The 22,577-nt window shown below is 41.7% G+C and overlaps 1 protein-coding gene across 7 annotated transcripts in view; it reads right to left on the bottom strand.

Annotated features, from left to right (window-relative positions):
• MID1 (midline 1) overlaps positions 1 to 22,577 on the bottom strand; it is a 335,146-nt gene that overhangs the window by 62,754 nt on the left and 249,815 nt on the right. The window lies entirely within an intron of this gene.

The raw sequence follows: 22,577 nt of genomic DNA, 5'->3' as shown, positions 1-22,577 counted from the left end.
TTAATTCACACCTTTTGTTATTTCGGCACAAGTCTGTGGGGGTAGTCTACACTACATAGTCTTTGCTTTGCCAACATAGCCCCTAGCATAGACACAGCCATAGGATGAGTTTTTCTGCCTGTATAGTAACATCACCTCCCTGAATTATATTAGCTAAGGCCTTGGCTACACTTGCAGCTGTACAGCGCTGTGAGGTAAACCTGTCTTCGTACAGCTGAGTAGGGAAAAGCGCTGCAGTCTGTCCACACTGACAGCTGACAGCGCAGAGGTGTGGCCACACTTGTAACATTTGCAGCTGTGTTGGGAGCGGTGCATTATGGGCAGCTATCCCAGCATTCATGTGGCTGCAACATGCTTTTCAAAACGGGGAGGTGGGATGGATTGTGACAGGGAGTGTGGGGGGAGAAAGAGTGCTTTTTGGAGCATGTCAGCTCTTTATTTTGCAAGTTCCGAACTTGACAAGGTGATTAGTACAGCGCTGCAAGCGTTTACACCCACACCTGTGAGTCGTAGCCACTCCGCTGTAGCTGTTATTCCTCTCGGAGATGTGGAGTACCTGCAGCGGTGTACCCAGGGAGATACAGCGCTGCAAGTGCCCTGCCAGTGTGGACGGGGAGTGAGTTACAGTGCTGGGGGAGACTTTACAGCGCTGTATCTTGCAAGTGTAGCCAAGGCCTAAGACAACTGAAGCAGTTTAGAAGACAGAAGGCAGTAGCTGCATCTTCACTGGGGATTTTACCTTAGATTTTATTACAAATCCTGAATAAAAATACAGTATACTATATTGTGGGGAGATTTCCATATCCTGTCACCACCAGGACACTAAGGCATGCAATAGTGGATGAGATATATAGATATGAGTGCCCATGGATCCTTAATGACGTATTAATGATACGCTTTAGTATGTTACTGTTCTGCTCCAAATTCTTACATACGAAGAACGAGAAGTGCAGAGCTAAGGGCTAAACAGCAACGTATTTGCAGAGCTAGGATTAGTACTCAGGGGCTCTTGATTTATACTCCCATACTCCCTCATATTGTGTCTCATGGTATTATTCATCAAGACCCTCCATATTGTTTAAACCTGAGTATCTGTGTGTGTGTGTGCGCACACACGTGCATGCGTGTGTATGTGTGGGTCAGCTGAGTGGCCATGTTGGAGTGCTTGTATACCCCCTATGTGCTGTGGAATTGCACCAGTGTATGCAGGGCTGGCACAACGATGACAGTGATTATAGGATGGCTGTGTGCTAAAGTGATAGCTGTGTCTCAGTCAGGGCTGTCAGTTGTGGTAAATCCACCAAAAGCCTGAATATTTTAGGTAAAGGAGAGAAGTGAAATTTACACCACACCCTCTTTGAGGGTGTGTGGGGGGGGCAGGCTGCGAGCGGGGCCAGCAGTCTGCCTTAATGTGGATCCAGTGGCACTAGTACCCCATGTAAGCAGCACAGGGTGGCAATTCTAGCCTGGAGGTAAGAGTTCACCTTCCTACCTTCCCTGCACTCCATCCAAACATTCAGGCTTTATGTGGATTTAGTGAATTTCGCCACAATGGACAGCCCAATTCACAAAGCAATGAGTTTAGCACACACCCATCCTCTACACTCACCAGCCTTTCTAGAGTGGTCTTACTTCTGTACAACCTGAACACCTCTACCCTCTGTAATTGTGACTGTTGCTACTCTAATAACAATTAGTAATAATAATAGGCAGCCACTCTTCACTATGGTTCTGGTTATTATACTTTATGCTCAATTTGTTTCTGACCCCTCTTTGTGCATTGTTTCTCAACTTATCTAGTCAGATGTTTATTGTGATAACTAATATCTATCTTGTAGCACAACACTGGAAACAACAATGTAACACTTATCTGTATTTTTTAAAAACTAATATTCAAACCGATTAAAGTGCTTAAGTCTACCCTCAGGTATGGAGGTATTAGTTTAACACTCATATTTTTTGAATTATTCTTGTAAACTATATCCCATTCTTAACCAGGGCTGCCCGGGGGGGGAAGAGAGGGGAGAGTGGGGCAATTTGCTCCAGGCCCCGGGCCCCGCAGGGGCTCCCACGAGAATATAGTATTCTGTAGTATTGCAACATTTTTTTAATGGAAGGGGTCCCTGAAATTGCTTTGCCCCAGGCCCCCTGAATCCTCTGGGCGGCCCTGTTCTTAACCAAATAGATAATCACTAAAAGAAATAAAGTGCTAGGCATCTGGCTATCCTTATAGATCTGCCTAAATGTTCTGCTTAAGAATTTTAATTCCAAAGTGACATTCTTTTTTCCATTGAGAATGCATAAAAGAGAAGGAGCACACTGTGTAACATTCTGTCTAGAATGGATTTCCATAGTTAAATTAGAAATTCCTGAAAACACAGATTTTTAATGGTAACGTTGACAGATACAAGTGTGACAGACACAAGGTTGGATTGTGTGCTAAACAGATGAAGCAACAAAATAAATGCTACATGAGCCTTGACAGATTATCTGTAAATACAAGAGGATTCTTTTTGGGGGGGGGGGGGGGGGGAAGAAAGTCATAATATATCTAATATAATGTATACGCTCATTATAAAAAAATAGGTTTCTGGCCCTTCTGCTAATGCATTGCTGTCTTGTAAAATCTGCACTCAACCCAATCAAGCAATGCCACCCAAAGAGGTGGGAACATTTCTATTTATCCAAATGAAGTTCTGACTTCAAAGTCCGCTCTAAGCAACACTAAGGGCTTGTCTACACTACCGGCCGGATCAGCAGGCAGCGATTGATCCAGCGGTGGTCAATTTATTGCATCTAGTACAGACACGATAAATCGACCACTGAGCGCTCTCCTGTTGACTCCGGTACTCCACCAGAACGAGAAGCGCAAGCAGAGTCGACGGAAGAGCGTCAGCTGTCGACTTACTGCAGTGAAGACACCGCGGTAAGTAGATCTAAGTACATCGACTTCAGCTACGCTATTCACGTAGCTGAAGTTGCGTATCTTCGATCGAACCTGCATGGTAGTGTCGACAAGCCCTAACAAATAACTAGCCAAAACTCACAAGCTTCTTTTAACCAGGTTGCTTGGACACAGTAGGTTTAATCATATTACAACTTTTAACTGAATTGTAAGCAGGTCAATTGAGTCAGTTTAAATGATCATGAAGATGGAGCTTTATACAAGCATTTTAAAACACGATTATTTATGGAGTGTATATGGGGCCAAGTCCACCCAGAATGAATCACCAAAATGTAATTATAAGTTGAGAGGGTGATGTTTCATTTTTGTTCCACAAGTCTGTAGAATGGTTTGAGCCAATAGTTGGAAATGGGAGCTGGACAAATTCAGACTAAAAATAAGATTGAGTTTAACAGTGAGGCTAATTATCTATTTGGAACAACTTAGTGGGGGATGTGGTGCTACTTGCAGTCTTTAAATCAACACTGGATGGCTTTCTAAAAGAAATACTCTAGCTCAAAACAGAAGTTGTGGGCTTGATGCAGAAATTATTGGGTGAGGTTTGTTGGCCTGTCTTAAGTAGGCAGTCAGACAAGATCATCATAGTCTCTTCTAGCCTTAAAATATATGAAAGCCAAATGTGAACCCATGTCCTTTGCCAAATTAGTGGCCTCATGCAAAGAACAGCATGTACAAAAAAGGAAGATAGCATTTTTCTTCCTTTGGATTTATCAACTGCTTTCCTCCTACATCTGCAGATTTGGATAAGCCTAAACCATTACAAGGGCTGATGATATTGTCAAAATGAAAGAATGAGATTCTAAATACGCTAAACAGAAAAAAAGCTGACTGGTGCTGACACAGCCTTAATTGGCATGATGAGGGTTTCTAAAATCAATCACAGTAGAGGACACAGCAACATTCCCAAGAATCATTTTTACTCCCAAAGATATTTTCCTGCACTGTAGAATCTTCCTATTCAAAGGGCTACAAAGAGAAACATATAGCAGTCAGTTACAATAGGAACTGCACAGGGTAGGGTAAAGTAACATTTTTCTTTTTCTTGCCTGCTCATACACACACACGTGCGCACACACAGAGTACTAATATAAGAGCTCCCTTTCCTTTATGGTTTATAAAAGGCTTTCACTTACTCTTTGGAATGTTCCAAGAACATTTCTTCTGATGTTGTGGATCCTGCTATAACCAAACATTCCAGGAGACCACTTTGTAATAACAATTTTACTTAACATTTGTCTCGTCTGGTACATAATCTAAGTACTCTAGAAACTGTGGCAGCAATTCTCAGTTCCTCTATTCCTGTGCGTGGAGCAGGAACTGCATTGGGATAGGTTAAAGGTGACTATGTATCACTTTGTATTCCTCATATTCTGGGGCCACCTGCTGGTAAAAGAAAGCACAGACCTCTAGGGACACACGGGGGTCAGAACAACACAGAATTGGGCCCAGTCACTAGTTAATTCTCACAAGGCCCCTGTGAAATAGGTAGGTATTATTATCTGCCTTTTCCAAGTGGAAAACTGAGACAGGTTAAGGCCCAAATTTTTAAGCTTGGATGACTAAAATTAAAAAGGTCACAGAGTTAGTTAACAGTAGAACAGAAATTAAGGTCCGTGGCTCCTGGCTCCAGTTGCAATACCTGATCCATTAGACAAAGTTGCCACTCAATTCTAAAAGATATACAGAATATTAAATATAAAGAAAAGCTTGGTTTTGAGTATATTTGAATGCAATGTCTTCCCTCGCCAATACAATTGTTGCCTCTATATAGTGATGTTCTGGTCTTTCAGGATAGCAGGTGCACATGGAAGAACCTGAGCTAATTTTTATCCTATGCACCTGTACTTATGCATATCCCACAGACATGTTCAATTGCTTGTTTGACCCATGTAATTCTCCAGACAGTCTTGAACCCACAGAATGATTATGGGAGTAATTCACCTCAAGTCCAAAGGCACAGAGGGAAGAAGGGAAGCGTAAAGTGGTATGGATAAATTAAAATTTTTTTGGCTGAAACTTGAACTTTTAGCGGTTTGAAAAGGTGTGGACAACTTTTGAGCCCAATTATATTTAACTTTTGTCCATCTCTGCATTTTTTTTTTGTAGCAGCCAAGGTTAAGAACTGAAGTGTTCAAATATCACAAGAAGGGATGGTCAGTCAAAATGTATTTCTGGTCTGCCAAGAAGTGGGAAGTGCTGTTAATCAGGAAATCTCCCAATAGCCTGTGCACACAAAATATCTAGCCTAATCCATTCCTAGCATCCATTCCAAAGCTGAAGTTGTGAGCTTTACACATCACTAATACTAAAATGGCTTTTACTGGCACGGACAGGTAAAAGCTCCTCTAAAGAACCACAATTTATGCAGTGCTTTTAAAATTCTGGCTTCTACAAACATGTGCCTCTCCACTTTCTAAAATTTTTGTTTTATGGGATACATCATGAGGACAATCTGCTTTTAATCAGCCAGTACATATTACTAAATTCTGTGGTTGAAACATAACCTTTCTTGATCTTACGGGATTATATAAAAAAAATCAAATAAGTATTATACATTATGATGAGTTAAGAAGGAAACCTGACTGTATTAAAATTTTGAAGAGAAGTAAGGCGGGCACAGCAACTTTTTTCCTACAGATATCTGGATCAATGGGGCTAACAACACTTGTCAATTGGAGCCACAGTAATGAAAGGACAAGTCAGTTTTCAGCTAATATAGGGCAAGCCATGATATGAGTGTTTGATACAGGAAAGGAGGTGGCAAGTTTTATCTTGAGCATCATTAAAGCATAGAAGCCAATACTAAGCAAGTGTGAAGTAAACAAAATAAATAAATAAATAAATAAATAAAAGCTGAATTTTAGTAGGTGACAGCAAACATTTAGGTCACATATTGGATCAGCCAAGGTGAATGAAGCGAAATATTGTTTATAGCAGTTTTCAAAAAGTGAACTTAAATCACTTAGCCTTAAACCCGAATTTGTTCTTATTACTAGTTGTACAGGCTGCTGTCTGAGCCCATAAACCCATTAATCACTGTCATATCACGCTTCACCTTTTTATTTCAAAATTAACTTCCCCATAACCAAGATCAATGAACAGACTCTAGAACAATAGTAAATCGGTCTAACTGGGATGGAACTGACTTTTGATAGATCCAACTTTGTATGCAATTGAATTTACTTTCTGTGGACTCTGTCAAGGTCCTTATCTTTAAAAGAAAGTAAAAAAGAACCATAGTGTCAGTTATCCCATTTTGGAGGACCTAACTTCTGGTCAGTATTCATAGAATCATAGAAGATCAGGGTTGGAAAAGACCTCAGGAGGTCATCTAGTCCAATCCTCAACTAAAAGCAGGATCAAACACAACTAAATCATCTCAGCCAGGGCTTTGTTAAGCCAGGCCTTAAAAACCTCTAAGGATGGAGATCTCACCACCTCCCTAGTGAAATAGTTTCTTCCAATATCCAACATAGACCTCCCCCACTGCAACTTGAGACCATTGCTCCTTGTTCTGCCATCTGCCACCACTGAGAACAGCCGAGCTCCATCCTCTTTGGTACCCCCCTTCAGGTAGTTGAAGGCTGCTATCAAATACCCCTCACTCTTCTCTTCTGCAGACTAAATAAGCCCAAATAAGCATTCTTGCCTTGTTGGTAGTTTGTTTGTGCGTGTTTGGTTTTGGCAGCTCTCTCTTCCTTATTTAAGGAGAGAGAAAAAACAAACAAACAAGAGAGCTGTGACTTAATGTGCGAATCACAGTAAACAAAGCAGCATGTATATGGTTTTCTCTCTCCCCCCTCCCAATTATAAACTTGGCTAGAATGTTTGCATGAAGAATGCCATGTGCTACTTGTGCACTTATGGCACAGATCCTGCACCACTGAAGTCAGTGGTAGTTTTGCCTTTGTCTTCCACTGGAGATGGATTTAATTCTAGCAGACCATCAAGAAGAAAATTAGTATCCTCCATATCAGTACTCTATTCAAGTTTAGGGCTCCATCCTAGAACATATTCTAGCGAAGTGTTCAGCACCTTCAATTGCCTTTTCGCATGCTCTGCTCTTTATCCAGTGCTCAGAAGCATCTGTACTGTAGGTTGCAAGGTTGAGTAAACACCTTGGAGGGGGGCTGATTGGATAAATTGAGACTATTCACATGCTTAAAGTTAGGCTTGAGTTTAAGTACTTTGCTGAATAGGGGCCTTAAACTTTTTTCCAAAATACCATATGGACCCGGTATAAGACAGTCAGTTTTCAGTGGGAAACTTAAGCCAATGACACTTGTTTATTTTATAATGCAACAGCTCATATGCTATTGGTTATGTTACATAACTTTTGATCAGCATCAGATCTGGGATTTCATTAGAAAAATAATCATATTTGACCTAGATTTGAACTACAGCATTATTATGTTGAAGGCCTGGGTCTTAACAAGTAGTTAAGGGTACAACATAAGACAAATGTTGGATAGTCTAATTACAATCTCTCTCAAATCTGTGATGGGATGTTGGAAGGATTTCTCACTACCGCATATGACAGCTTGGTGGTGAGCTCAGTTTATACCAAATAAATCAGCTTGAGCTGCAAAACACAAACCCTGGTTTGAATCTGAATTTGAACCACCATTATATTTCAGTGGTATGCAGATTAAGGATTCTAGTTTTGTACACTACTGATATAAATCCTAATGACAATATTTCATCTAGGATCACATTCAGATTCTGCCACCCGCTCCCTGCACATCCTATTAGGAAAATTGAGGAATGTTTGGACCTGAAATTGTGGTTCAGGTCCCTGTATAATTTATATACAGACGCTCCCCAACTTATGCAAGCGTTCCGTTCCGGAATGCCTTGCGTAAGTTGAATTTTGCGTAAGTCGGGGACATATACCCGACAATTACACACACACACACACACACACACACACACGCTTACGGAACTTATGGAACTTTTTCCGTAAGTGAGGGTTTGCATAAGTCGGGTTTGCATAACCCAGGGAGTGTCTGTATTAGAGATTCTTGCTATAAAGAAAAATAACTAGAAAAATATATTGAATGAATAGCTTTTTAACAAATAAAACATTTTGGAGACCAATCCAGATTCATGTACCTCACTGAGATTCCAATCTTTCAAACACTTACGTGTGCTTAACTTTACTACTGTAGTAAATTAAAGTACATGCCTAAGTAGCTATAGGATTGGGGCCTATGTGCTTTTTCTAAGGCTATTTTTCACTGAATTTCTATTATAATAAAACATTTATATAGTACCACAACATACACATACTAAGGTAAATTCTACTCTGTTATAATTATCAAGAGTCAAATATTATTTCCATATGCTTCAGTTACTTCATATTTCAAAGCATATATCAGGGAAAACTTCCTAACAAGAACATCCATTAGAGTATGTCAATACTTTTTCAGTGGAAATGGGGGAAGTCCAGTACTTGAGACAGTAAAAACTAGAATAGACATGGCACTAGAAGACGTACTGCAGCGAACAATCCTGCATTTGTAGAGGGACAGACAATGTAAATCTAATAGGTCTTTTCTAGAGATGAGCTCAAATCAAACTCCCCAGTGCAAATACCACTTTGAACTCCAGGAAATCCAGATTCAAACTCTGCAGCTTAGGTTAATCTCTAATTATTTCCATTTCTAACTTTATGACCCATCATTATATAGCTCAGCATCTGAGTCTGTATTTTCATGTGTTGGTTTCTCTGTTGGTTCACTTCAAAATCTCAATGCATTGAACAATCAAGAAAAAAAAATCTTGCACACTTTATTAGTCTCTTACTAGTGATAGGAATCAATTAAGCCATTTTTAATCAGTCAAATAAGAACAAGCTGTTTATATGGTAAGCTTAACTTTGTCTCCAGCCCAAATGTATCTTGGTTGGAAGGCTAAAAGTCTGTTTTGCTGCTCATCTTTAACCAGGTAGTGAGAAGAGTGCAAAAGTCAAATTGCCCAAACTGGTCATATACTAGCTTTAACCCATTCATGTATTAACCTTTGTCACCCAGAACTTTTAGACTATGGAAAGCATATGCTGCTTCACTCTGGTGGATAGACGAACATCTCAGAAAAAATGTGCAAATCAAATTACCGCTGGAGAGAGAATCTTTTCTGAGCCTTGAGTGAGAAATCTTAATGTTTCATCTGACCAATTTAGAGAGCATGTCCAATTTGTACAGACTTCCTCCAGACAAATTATTCATTTGATTTACTACAACCTTTGGAGTTTTCCCTTCTACTGAGGCTGGCAAAGATTGCTATTTAAACGGTGAACCCGTGGCTATGTAAGTATATTTCTTATGTCAGTTTGGCAAAGTAGAAATAAATGAAAAGCCCAAGTAGACGATATTTATTGAGAACCTTTAGTCAAATAAGGGCCTGATTTTGATCTCATCAATGTTACTCTAGTGTAACGGCACTGGGCTGATTCACCCTGCATTATTTCAGCTTTACACTCGTGTAAGTCCATTGACTTCTGTGAATCAGGCCTACCAATGTCAATCTAGTTACAGCCAGTTTAGGTACATAAAGCATACACACACAATCCAGGAGGACGAAAAAAACTAGATCCCGCATAACGTCATGCAAAAATTGTTACACTGCAGATGGACAATATGAGGACTCCTCTGGTGCTTCCGTATGTTATTAACAATAGCATTTTTAGGCCATGACTATATTGGTTTGGACCCTGTTTCTGATCTCTCTCTTTCATTTTTAAAATCATTCTATCAGACTATAGTTCTTTCAGACTTCTTTAAAAGATTGAGATAAGGTTTGGTGCATTATTCAATACTTTATAGTGAAAGAAATTGCTTAAACAGTTGTACCTGAAATTCATGTAGACGTTTTAATATGTGTTTGCAAATACCAAAATGAAAACAACGACGTCAGTTTGGTTCTTGCTGTTTTCGTGGGCCCCCAAACCTACTTCTCTAGTTTGAGCTGATTTCAGTTATGCAACCATGTCCTCTTTTTTAAACACATAGGGTCATGTCAAGGTCAAAATGAACTGCGAATGGGGGAGAAGAGTTGACATGTGTCTAATCCACACTGTCCTGCTCCACACTCTTGGATATCTCCACGAGTTCTGGAAGTGAAACCTGGCAACACTTATCAAACCTCAGGACATCAGGCTTCCCCAGATTAAGTTGCTTGGGTTCCTCCTTTCAACCAAAGTATCATATATGTAAAAACATAGCATACATACTGTGAGATGGCCAAGAAAATAATTGTACAAGTAGATGGGGAGAAAATGTGATGCTGTATTGCCTGCATAACTGAAAAAGAGAACAGCTCAGTTTTTAACATTGTTCCTTTGTTTTGGAATATGTCAATTTTACATTTAAGTTTAATAGTGACACTCAAATAGTAAAACAACATCACTATTGGTAAAGCTTTCACTTTGTTATAACAGGTCCAGTAGGGACGGTGAATTACATTTCATATAGTAATATTAACTGTAATTGCAGACCTATTAAAATCTTTAAAAAAAAGCCTTGTTTTTGCATGGATGGCTTATATTCAACACACTTAATGGTATAAAAAGAAGCCTCTACCCAAGATGGGTTATTAATTAGTAAGGCTCTGGTTCAGCTCATACATTTGGCCAGTAAGTTTCTTGTTTTTTGTAATAATTTGTTTGTCTGAGAAGCTAATGACAGCCCAAATTAGTCTCCATAGCAACTAAATTACTTCAAATGAAAAAACACAAAAACACAGACTGACCTAAAAACCTTCTAAAACTATCAAAAATAAGAAATTGACTAACAATTCACCAAACTGAATTTCTGACCAAATAAACAAACAACAATAATTAATGCTTTGTACTGGTATAGCACTATGCATGGATAGATCTCGAAGTCCTTTACAAAAGGTGAGTAAGCATTTTGACAAGTTACTTTGTCTGTAAAATAAGGATCATAAGTCACACAGAGCTGTTCCAAAGCCCACTCAAGTCTTTCCATTGCTTTCAGTGTTGGATTAGGGCCACAGCACTCAGCAGCAGTGCCAAGAATAGAATCCAGTTCTCCTGCCACAGTTGCCATTTAATATATGTTTTTATGTCACTAATTTTGGGACTCAAGCTGGTGCATAATTAATTCACAGATTCAGAGAGTTTAAGGCCAGAAAGGACCATTAGATCATCTAATCTGACCTCCGGTCTATCCCAAGCCCTTTAATTTACCCAGTAACTTCTGTACGGAGCCCAATAACATGTCATGGCTCTGCAACCACATATGGCCAAATTCTTTAGTAAGTGATTTGACGCAACTCTCACTTACTTCATCAGAGTTGCACAGGCATATTTGATAGTAGAATTTGGCCTGTTATAACATACTAATGACTCCTCATTATGGCAAAAGCAATAACTCATAAAGTTGTCTAAATCCAAACACACAGATGTGCACTGTGCTTGCCAAATCTCACCAGTACAGGATCAAACTGGAAGCTAAGGGGACAAATACCCCCAATACTAGGGTTGTAAGGCTAGTATGTCAGAGTCACATTTTGAAGAATTAATGGCTTGCCATTGGACACTATTTTTTTAATGTACTCCTGAAACAGGAGACTTCAATAATTCCTTTTGGGCTTGACCTGATCTTAAATGCTGTACATTCTCATTCCCAAATCTGTGCTCTAGTATGTCTTTAATGTATAACATTAACTGCTGGATGCTTTTCAAACTAAACAAAGATCTAGTTTGTTTCATGTCTGCAATATACTAAAAGGCATTAGGAATGGAGAGCTAGATTCACAAAAGAACTTAGGTGCTTAACTGCCACTTCAGGTGCCTAAATCTCAGGCTTCACTGGGATTCATAAAAACCCCATTCAGCTGCTGCCAAACCCTAAACTCACTTGATGCCTAAATTTTCACTGTAAAAGTTTCCTGGGTGCCCATGTTTCTGTCTCTGCACATACCTCACTCTAGGTATGCAGATACCTAAGCCCCAGAATGATTAATGAACCAGGGGAAGATAGGGCATTCCTCTGCCTAATTCCTCTGGGTCTGTGGGGCCCCAATCTCCTACCACTGCCCCATTCCCTTAACCTTTAACCCAGTGGCTAGGGTACTTACCTGGGACATGAGAGACCTGAGGGGGAAAATGGATCTAGACAAGGATCTGCCACCCCTCAGGTGAGTGCCCTAACCCCTGGGTTACAGGTAAAGCTCAGATTTGTCACGGATATATTTAGAAAAAATCATGGACTGGACACGGGCAATAAACAAAAATTCATGGAAGCCCATGACCTGTCTGTGATTTTTACTAAAAATATCCCTGACAAAATGGGGAGGGAGGAGGTTCCAGCATCCACAGCAGCTGGGAGCTCTAGCTTCCCCCAAGTGGCTGGGAGTTGCAGGGGGGCGCTCTGGCTGGGCTGGGAGTTGCAGGGGGGCGCTCTCCTGGGCTGGGAGTTGCAGGGGGGCGCTCTGGCTGAGCAACGGGCGGGCACCTCGCTGCCTGCAGCGGCTGGGCAGCTGTGGAGGAGGGGGGGGACACACCGCCCATGAGGAGTGGGAGCTCCACAGTCCCCTCGCCACCTGCAGCTGCTGGAGCTATGGGGGCAGGGGTGTCCCAGACGACTGGGAGCTGCGGGGTCCTCCCACCACCTGTGGGGGCTCTGGGGTCCCCCCCTGCTGCTCACGGTTTAGGAACTGCTGGGAGCCCACCGCCAGCAGCAGCTGAAAGCTACACGTCCTGCCAGCTGACAGCTCCAGCCCAAGGGCAGAAAATATCACGGAGGTCTCTGGAAGTCACGGCTTCCATGACTTCTGTGACATAATCATAGCCTCAGTTATAGGATATTCTGATGTGCGGCTCCCTCAGCCTCACCTGTTGGTGGTTAGAGAACCCACCTGAGAGGTGGGAGCCCCAGGATCCAGTCACCTTGCTCCAATAACTCTCATTATTTATTCAGAGAGCAACAGCTTCAACAGTAGAATGGGGGAGCAACATATCAGAATATCCCATAGCCTGGTGATTAGGGAACTCACCTGACAGGTGGCAGATCCTTCACTCTGTCCAAGTCCCAGTCTCCCCACTGCCTGAAAGGGAGAAGGAACTGGGGGTCTCAAACATCCCAGGTGAGTACCCTAACCACTGGGCTAAAAATGATGAGAGAGGTCCTCTCCTCCCAACTCCCACCTTCCTGCAAGAGCAGTGTAGGTGCACAACCCCAAAAGAGGGTTTGCAGCTGAGGATCCTAAGCAAAGGAACGTGCCTCCTTCAGCCTAGATTTAGGTGTTGAACTCTCGGAGGGACAGGGCTTACACACACCCCTAACTTTCGTATCTCCCACTGGCTAGCTGAGTCAGAGAGCTGCCTAACGTGCTGGTCTTTGTGGATCCTGTTTTAAAGAGCCTCTCTCTCCTCCTTTACTGTGTAGGAAGCCTGCGTGCCTAACTCAGGCTTTGTGAATTCCAGTGACTTTCTTAATGCTTAAACATTAGACGTGGTGATGCTGAGTGTCACCATGCCGAAATTCATTTGTGAATCTAGCCTTGAATGACTAGCATGGGCATCAAACACTAGTGCATTAATTAATTTTGGCAACCCATGTGGATTTTCTTCTAAGAAAATGTAATGGTTATCTTTAATAAGACAACAAGCCCAAATTAACCTGCCACCCCAATAAACCCCTACATTTAATAGAAGCAATGGAAATCTGAAGAAATTGCAATTTTGACTGAAGAAGTGGGCTGTAGTCCACGAAAGCTTATGCTCTAATAAATTTGTTAGTCTCTAAGGTGCCACAAGGACTCCTGTTCTTTTTGCGGATACAGACTAACACGGCTGCTACTCTGAAACCAGTTAAAACTGAATTTAATTTATTCTATCAAAAATGTATATGTGATTTTATCCCTCTTTAATTGGCTACAATAGTTATACCATCCAAACACATTACTATGACATGCCTATATATGATCACAAAGGGCTAATAAATATGTATGCATTTAAGATTCCATTTTTAAGTCTCCATGAAGGCCTTTTTCAGGAAAATCAGTTTAAGACTTTGACAAACTTACTATATTCATTAGATATTTCTAGCACACCTATCACTATAGTATCTAGGCAAACTCTCCGGTTTTAATATTTAAAAAAATAAATGATTAAGCATAATTTTATTATAGAGCTGTACAGCATTTTCCTATTAGCTTAATTGCATCTGTCTCTTGAGTTCATAACTTCCATCTGCCATCATAATTTCGTTATTTTACTGCCAACTCCCACAATTTCAGAGAATTATATATTTGCAAACCAGTAAGTACACTGTAATGAAGATTTCTTTCTAGTTTGCCATTCATTAAATGATACTTTCTTCCAGTGTAATTACAAATGTAAGGTGAAGTGCTGAGTAGCTGCAGCTCCCACCGAACGGGTACAGCTGATGCTGAGCACCTCAGAAGATCCCCAGCCTTTACCAACCAAACTGTTTTATGCACTCACCTATAAAGGAATAGTGACACCTTCTCACCTTTCATTCAATAGTGTAAGCATAGCGGGACAAATTGTCAACCTGTATTCTAAAACTTGGTGCATCAGCAGTTGGCAAAGGGCAAGTACTGCAGGGCTGTATTGACACTCCAGGCATGAAAGTTTCAAATAACTTTAATTTAAAAACCCATCAGTGGAGAGGACAGATTCAATCCATTAAACAGCACTGCTTTTAACATCTGCTTGTAGAATGTGAGAATCAGACGAGAAAGGAAAAAAGCCTTTGTAAAAACCTATTTTGCTTCAGACAGAAGTACAAATGAAATTGAGAGGTTAGTATTAAGAGGATGTAAGGAAAGGCTGAGAAAAGAGGAAAAGATCTGTGCATCAACTAAATAGTTACAGATCCTTATACAAATCTCACTCCCATTTCTCAGCTTTTCCTGAATAGACTGGCTGCCCAGTTTTTCAACCAATTAAGCTATGCTCTTTTCGACAACTGAAAAAGCCACTTGGCTGAAGTGGAATCCTAACTTCTTTTAGGGTCGACAGTACTATCTTCTTAATTGGGACATGCTGCGGGCAGCCTCTCATCCCAATTAACAGGCTCTCAAGTTAAAACAAAAGGCTATTTTTTGGCGGGGGGGGATGCAATGGTTTGAAGATGGAATAAAATGATGTACCAAACCACACCAATAAAAATGCAAGCTAAAAATTTCACTCTCTTAGATTCATCTCTATTTTTTCTTCTTACAGTTCCTGACCCAGCACAGTGCTTAAGATGATGCATATTTTTAAGCATATTAATAGTCCCATTGAGTTCAAGTTTGAGTGCTTTCTGGACTGGGGCATTAATTAGCAACTTCTGTACTAACACTGGAGTTTATCATTTCACAGCTGGCTGATTATCACTTAAATCATTTATATCAGCCCAGTGCATCCCCATTAAGTGGAATTTTTTTGCTATCACATCATTCATGATCATAAGGCTAAACTCTTTCCCTGGGATACATCCCAATAAACTGGCCATCCCACTACTGGTAAGTAGCATAGATACACTAAAAGGTATGCTCTAGTTCAACCACAAGTCATTAGGCTCGATGGAAGAATTACTGTGTAAAATGTTATAGTCTCTATTATGCCGGGGGCAGAGCTAGGTGATCATAATGGCCCCTTCTAGTCTTAAAATGTGTAAATCAGTGGTGTCTAGAGGAGATACAAAAATGAATATATTTTGGTATGCACAAAAAGTCAAAATCAGCCCATGCACATCTACATGGTTTTCAGAAATGTAACTGAGATAATCAGAATTTACCTGAAAATATTTAGACCATATTTTATATTTTCAAAGCTTATAATATTATTAAAGTTGCCTTACATTTCCCATTAGAAGTTCCTGTTTTCATTTGCTTATAAGTTTGCCAAACTCGAACTGCTCAGGCTGAAATTTTCCATTCTGGGTGTCTATCTCACACTTTTTTTTTTTTTTTGGGGGGGGGGGGGGGTCAGCCAAAATGGGTCAGTCATTTCCAAGAACAGGCTGTTTTACTCATGTAAATAACATGGACAACTTTTCTTATGAAACTGGTGGTCCCATGGTTTGGAACAGGAACTTGAAATTTGGAGCGAGGTGGACCTTATCTCAGGGATGTGCCTTTAGTCATCCCTGAGAAAATCAACCCAAATATGGCCAAGCTACAACCCTTTGAAAAACTGCAGATAGCCCATGCTCACTAGAGACTTAGATTTTATCTGCTAAAATCTGTGAACATTCTGTCATCACTGAGCATGGTCAAGCCTCAAACCTAGTCCTGGGTCCTTCTAGTGCTAACCTGATGGCACATGCACCATCCCCACAGAGCAACTGAGCATACTTCAGCTGCTACATGTGACAGGAGTGTTCATGCATCTGCTATCCCCACTGAGCAATTAAACATGTTCCATCCCCTCACAGCTCTTTGTGCTGATCAGACTCAACATTTGGCATCCCCACAGAGTGACTGAGGATACTCCAGTCCAGGGTTACTGGGATGAAGTCAGACTTTCCCTATAATCACTGCAGTGGAACTGAGAGCAAGGAACTTGTCTCTCCTGTACTCTCAGTGACCCCACTGCTAGAAGCATGGAGGAAGACGCTGTCTGATTTGAATGCAGAGGGGACAAAAGCCAAATTGGGACAAGGAAAGGAGTTGATTGGGACAAGGAATCTGGTGAGATTGGAACTGCAGGGTGTGGGGAGAGAAACTATAATTGGGATTGGTAGGGCAAGGAGACTGGGGCTAGGAACTAGGAGGAAGGCTGGGACTGGGAGGTAAGGGAGATGGGCTGGGAACCAGAGAGGGAGCAGGAAGGGAGGGTGGTACTGTTTGGGCAGAGACTATGATCTGGGTTGGAGGAGGTGAGGGGAGACTGGGACTGTTTGGCCAATGAGACTGTGCCTGGTAGCCAGGGGAGACTAGAACTGTGAGCTCGTAAGAGAAATGGGGACTGGGAGCCAACTGAGGGGGGAACATCATTGGATGAGGAAATGGGGGCAGACTGGGACCGGGTTGGCAAGGAGACTGGAACCATGAACCAGTATTGGGGATGGGGAGAATGGGGCTGGAGGGAGGGGACACAGAACAGACAAGGAGCTGGAGTGCAGGGGAAGGACAGGGAGTTGGTGGACAAGGAGACTGGGACAAGGAACCAGGAAGAAAGGACACTTTAGCAAGGAGCTGAGGAGGGGTTTTCATAGATTCATAGATTCTTGGACTGGAAGGGACCTCGAGAGGTCATCGAGTCCAGTCCCCTGCCCTCATGGCAGGGTGGAGAGGGAGAGGCGGAGGTTGGATGAGGAGCTGGGAAGGGAGACTAGGATTAGCAGGACAGTGTGGGAAGAGACATAGCCTGAGGACCTGGGAACTGGGATTGCTGGGCAAGGACACTGGGGCTGGGTGTAGGAAGGAAGATTGGGACTCAGATAGCAAGCCTGGAGGGTAAAACTAGGACTGACTGGGCAAGGAGGCTGAGACTGAGATGAGAAACCTGAGGAGAGGTAAGCAAAGAAAAAGCGACTGGGACAGGTTGAAGGGGGTGGGGCAGAAGGGGTCAAGTTTGGGTGGACCAGGCAGAAGACTGCGCCCACTAGAGCACAGTGCCCTCCAGAACCCAAGAGTCTTGATTCTCACCATTTGTGTGCTATCAGCAAATACTGCTGAAACTTACTGGCAAAGCATGTGTCTCATTCCCTTCTGGTATAGGTTCATATTGAGGATGTCAACCTACTACCACTGTCAGTTACTCCATTAGCTCAAATGACAGAGGTTTGTGCAGCGGATCTGAAAAGGTTGCAAGCCGAGTGATGACCCATGTGGGCGTCAATGTGATGCCTAGGAAATTAGACACACAAATCTACACTAAAAGAACATTACTAAGGTGGCAAAGCCAAACAGCCGCAAAAGTTAGGAAATGTCAGTATTAAGGTTGCCTGTGCAAGAAAGTACAGTAAATAAAACCTAGGTGCACATGTTGAACAAAGAGGATTAAACAAAATATTGAACACCTGCTCATTCAGTGAGCATTGTCTATCCTGTGCACTGAATGAAACAGGGGTTTATGGAAAAAATAGTATGTGATCATGTACTTAAAGACTGGATCATTATACACGCAAGAGGGTCCAACTAAGATTGCAAAAGCTACATTAATTCTGGCATTTCCTAACTGTTGAGAGCTTGACTTTGAAACCTTAATAATATTCTTTAATATAGTTTTTGTGTGTATTATTGACAGTGTAAAGGCTTAACTCCAGACAAACTTTTCTGTTATTCTCAACTATACTTTCTCATTTAGCAAAATATATTCCATGGAATAAAATGAAATATTATTGTAGGATCACATGAAGGAAACCAGTAAAGGCAACATCCTACACTTGATCTTTCCTCACAACTTCTTTTCACATCATGGAGAATTCTGCAAGGGGAAAATGTAGCTCTTAGTTAATCCAGACATTATCTCTGGCAATGTCCCTATTTATTAAGAAATTGAGAAAAGAGATTGCCAAAGAATCCTTCTGACTGATCAACCTATAGTTTCTATGCAAGTCTGTGAGTGAAATCCTAGCTTCATTGAAGGCAATGAGAGTTTTGTGATTGACTTCAATGGAGCTAAGATTTCACCTGGTGCTTCTTTGAAAAAGGAGCTGTATGTAACACGGACACTTTTAATCCAGCAGCCACCAAACAAAATGTTGCAATGTCAATGTCATTTTTTCCATTTCTTTTAAAGTTTATTCATTGTCAGCACCATCTATTTATTCTCCATAGGTTAGCAGGGTTTTGGAAGACAATTTTTTTCCTGGCACCTGCTGCCAAGTATAACATATAATGTTATAATATTACCCCTCATTTGCTTAGGTTAAAAGCAGAATGCCCTCATTTCTCAGCTCTCAAAGGAAGACATTCTGTAGTTTTTATTTTATTTTGTCTTTATAATCAAGGAAGAAAGCTAAACTAGTTTAGTTTCCAAATATAAGATAAGTTTCAGTGCTCCAATTCTTTCACAAAATGTATAATAGTTTTGGCCTATAGCAATTTTGTCACCATAGGAAAATAACTGGAATTTCAAGCAACTATTTTAAGAACTCAGGGGCAGACTCTTAGGTGGTGTAAATTGTCATAGCTCCATTGACTCCATCTCAGAATGTGCTCCACAAACTGAGCCTCTAATATTTACTGTGAATAAAAGATAAAATCGCTTATTGATTTATCATGGATCGTCTTACACAGACATTACAACTTAATCTAACACATGAGCCCAAGTCTATTCAATGTTTAGTATGAGCCATTTAAAAATGATAAACCTCTACCTCGATATAACGCTGTCCTCGGGAGCCAAAAAAATCTTACCGCGTTATAGGTGAAACCGCATTATATAGAACTTGCTTTGATCCGCCGGAGTGCACAGCCCCGCCCCCCCCGGAACACTGCTTTACCGCGTTATATCCAAATTCGTGTTATATCGGGTAGTGTTATATCGAGGTAGCGGTGTACCTTAAAAATAGGAATCATACTCAGATATCAATCTAATACAAGACAGTCAATTAACAATTCCTGTAACTTTATAGTACAAGCATAATGCAAGATCTGAAGTGCCAAATTTGCAAAGACCAACTTCCACGGGCATAAATTTAACAGTAAGAATGGGAAAACAGATCAGAAAACAACATCAACTAGTCTGAATTCATGCTACTCAATTAGCCAAACTAGCTGGATTTAAGAAGCTAACTTTCCTCTGCAGGGGCGGCTCTAGCTTTTTTGCCGCCCCAAGCACGGCAGTCAGGTGGCCTTCGGCAGCATGCCTGCGGGAGGTCCCCGGTTCCGCAGATTTGGCGGCATGCCTGCGGGAGGTCCGCCAGTGACGCAGCTTCGGCGTACCTGCCGCCGAATTGCCGCCAAATCCGTGGGACCAGCGGACCTCCCGCAGGCAAGCTGCCGAAGGCAGCCTGACTGCCGCCCTTGCAGGGACCGGCAGGGCACCCCCGTCCCCTGTAGCTTGCTGCCCCCGGCACGCGCTTGGAGCACTGGTGCCTGGAGCAGCCGCTGTTCCTCTGGCACCTGTGCTTCATCCCCAAATGACAGACTTTGCCAAACTAACACTGCTGTGTGTAGAATTTCACATCAAAACATTACATGGTTAATTTGAAATGTTAATGCAACAGTGGGATTCAGTAAGCTTTGGTCCCATCTACACTACAGCCATAACCAAACCAGGGACTCCATTACAACGCAGTTGCCCCCCGAGCCACTTACAATATAGTTAAAAATAATAGTGTGGACAGGACCTAATTGTGTGCCCATAACTAAGTCCCAGATATTAACTTGATTATGGGGACATGGTTAGGTCCTGTCAGCAATACACATGTTAACCCTCTTGTTATCAGGTTAAAAGGCAACCATGTTGTAACTGAATCCCCTTATGCTTAGTGTTGACAAGGCCTTTAAGCCAGATTTTTAAAGGTATGTAGGCGCTTAAAGATGCAGCTAGGCGCCTAGTGGGGTGTTCAAAAGTGCCTAGGTGCATAACTTCCATGCGGTGCCTCAAGCTGTTCACCCTCTCTCCACTCATGCTGCAGATTTCCTTCTGGTTCAGCCAGAACCTTTTGACCGATTTGGCTCCTTGAAGTATATTCACAGGACGATGTGTGAATAGAACAGGCGGGTAAGTCTGTTAAATATATTGTCCACTGTGACTAACTCACCAAGTTGTAATGCTACTACAACAAAAATGGGCTTTGCTGGAATCTTGGCTGTGGACACACTCTCTCTCGCTCTCTCTCTCTCTCAACCCAGCTGCCAGCTGACTCCAGTAATTGGGCAGCTGTGTTGTAGTATCTAATCACCAACTGGCAGAAACTAGAGGTAGGATTTTTTGTCAATGGATTTTATCCATTGTAGATGTGTCTCTTACATGTCATGATTTATTCAATAGAAAAGTCGAACATTCTGGCAGGAAAAAAAAAGGATTTATCCCAGCAAACACCAATTCTCTTGTGAAAACAATACTTTACACAAGAAAATATTTACTGTTCCTAATGAGAGATTTTGGAGATGAGGTACAACTTTTGTACACAATACATGCTATTCACTAACAGGTCTATTACTTTGCTTTCTCAAGTATTCTTTCTAAGGAAAAACATTCATGACTAATACCAACTGGCTAAGAACAAGTGGTGCTAAGTGAACTGTGTTGTTTTGAACATGGTCTAGTGAGAACCAAACTCCGTAAGTACATTTTAAACAATCTTTATCCCTGTTTTTTGTTTCCACTATTGAGACTTGCTCTGTGGCCTTTGATAAATCTCATCACCCCAGTTTCCCCATCTGTAACATGCAAAATATACTTACTTACCTCAGGAGGATGTGTTATTTAGGACTAGACTGTGACTGGTCCTTGCACAGTTGAGCAATGTGGCTTCCCCACATACTCCCAGTCACAGAGTTATCATTATTCATTATTTCTATTGTGGGAGCATCTAGAGGCCTGTCACAGATTGAGGCCCTATAGATAGATAATAAAAAGATTGTTGTGGGGGGAGGGATAGCTCAGTGGTTTAAGCATTGGCCTGCTAAACCCAGGGTTGTGAGTTCAATCCTTGAGGGGGGCCACTTGGGAATCTAGGGCAAAATCAGTACTTGGTCCTGCTAGTGAAGGCAGGGGGCTGGACTTGATGACCTTTCAAGGTCCCTTCCAGTTCTAGGAGATGGGATATCTCCATTATTTATTTTATTTATTTATTTATAAAAGATAGTCCCTACCCTAAAGAGTTTACAGTCTAAATCAGGGGTGAGTAACCTTTACCATGTGGCCCATCAGGGTAATCTGCTGGCGGGCCGCAAGACATTTTGTTTAGGTTGACCATCTGCAAGTATGGCCCCGTGCAGCTCCCAGTGGCCGCAGTTTGCCGTTCCCGGCCAATGGGAGCTGTGGGAAGCAGTGGCCAGCATGTCACTGCGGCCTGCTGTGAGACCCAATCCCCCGAACGTCTACACTGCAATTTTATAGCCCCATGAGTCCGAGTCAGTGGATCCAGACCAGCCAAGGCCCTGCCACAGGTCATTTACTGGATAACAAGAACCCAGCTTCTGGATTCAGGGGGTAGAGGGAGTTGAAGGAAGGGCTTGGTGCCGGGTGTTTGGAGAAGCGGAATCAGGAAACAGAATACAAGCTAAGTATTTGGTCAAAGATGAAGGAACTTCACGGTCTCTCTCTAAAAGGTGCCACAGGAATGCTGGTTATAGACAGGATGGGCATAGGGATAGCCTATAAACCTGGGAAGTGTTACAGTAAATTATAGCAATGACTGTAGCTTTGTATGTTCACAATATTATGATGTTTGTTGAAAATCTGGATTTAGGATTACAGTATTTATATTCTTTTTGCCTACAGCAGGAAAATTGCCTCACTTCTAGATTGTGCTCAGGGGAAAGGATTTTAATCCCCACCAACCAAGGTTTAGAAAATAATTAAATTCAGCAGGATCCACAGAGTGGCTTATTTTATCTACATAGGATTGCAAAGAGTTCTGAAGCATGGTCTATCCTAAAGCGTTGGTCTGTTCCTTAATTCCTTCCAAGGCATCTACTGCTTCTTTATCGTATATAGAAGGCAGTA

Source organism: Malaclemys terrapin, chromosome 1 (genome assembly GCF_027887155.1).
Source record: "Malaclemys terrapin pileata isolate rMalTer1 chromosome 1, rMalTer1.hap1, whole genome shotgun sequence".
Classification (NCBI taxonomy): Eukaryota; Metazoa; Chordata; order Testudines; family Emydidae; genus Malaclemys; species Malaclemys terrapin.
This window is presented reverse-complemented; position numbering and strand designations above follow the sequence as displayed.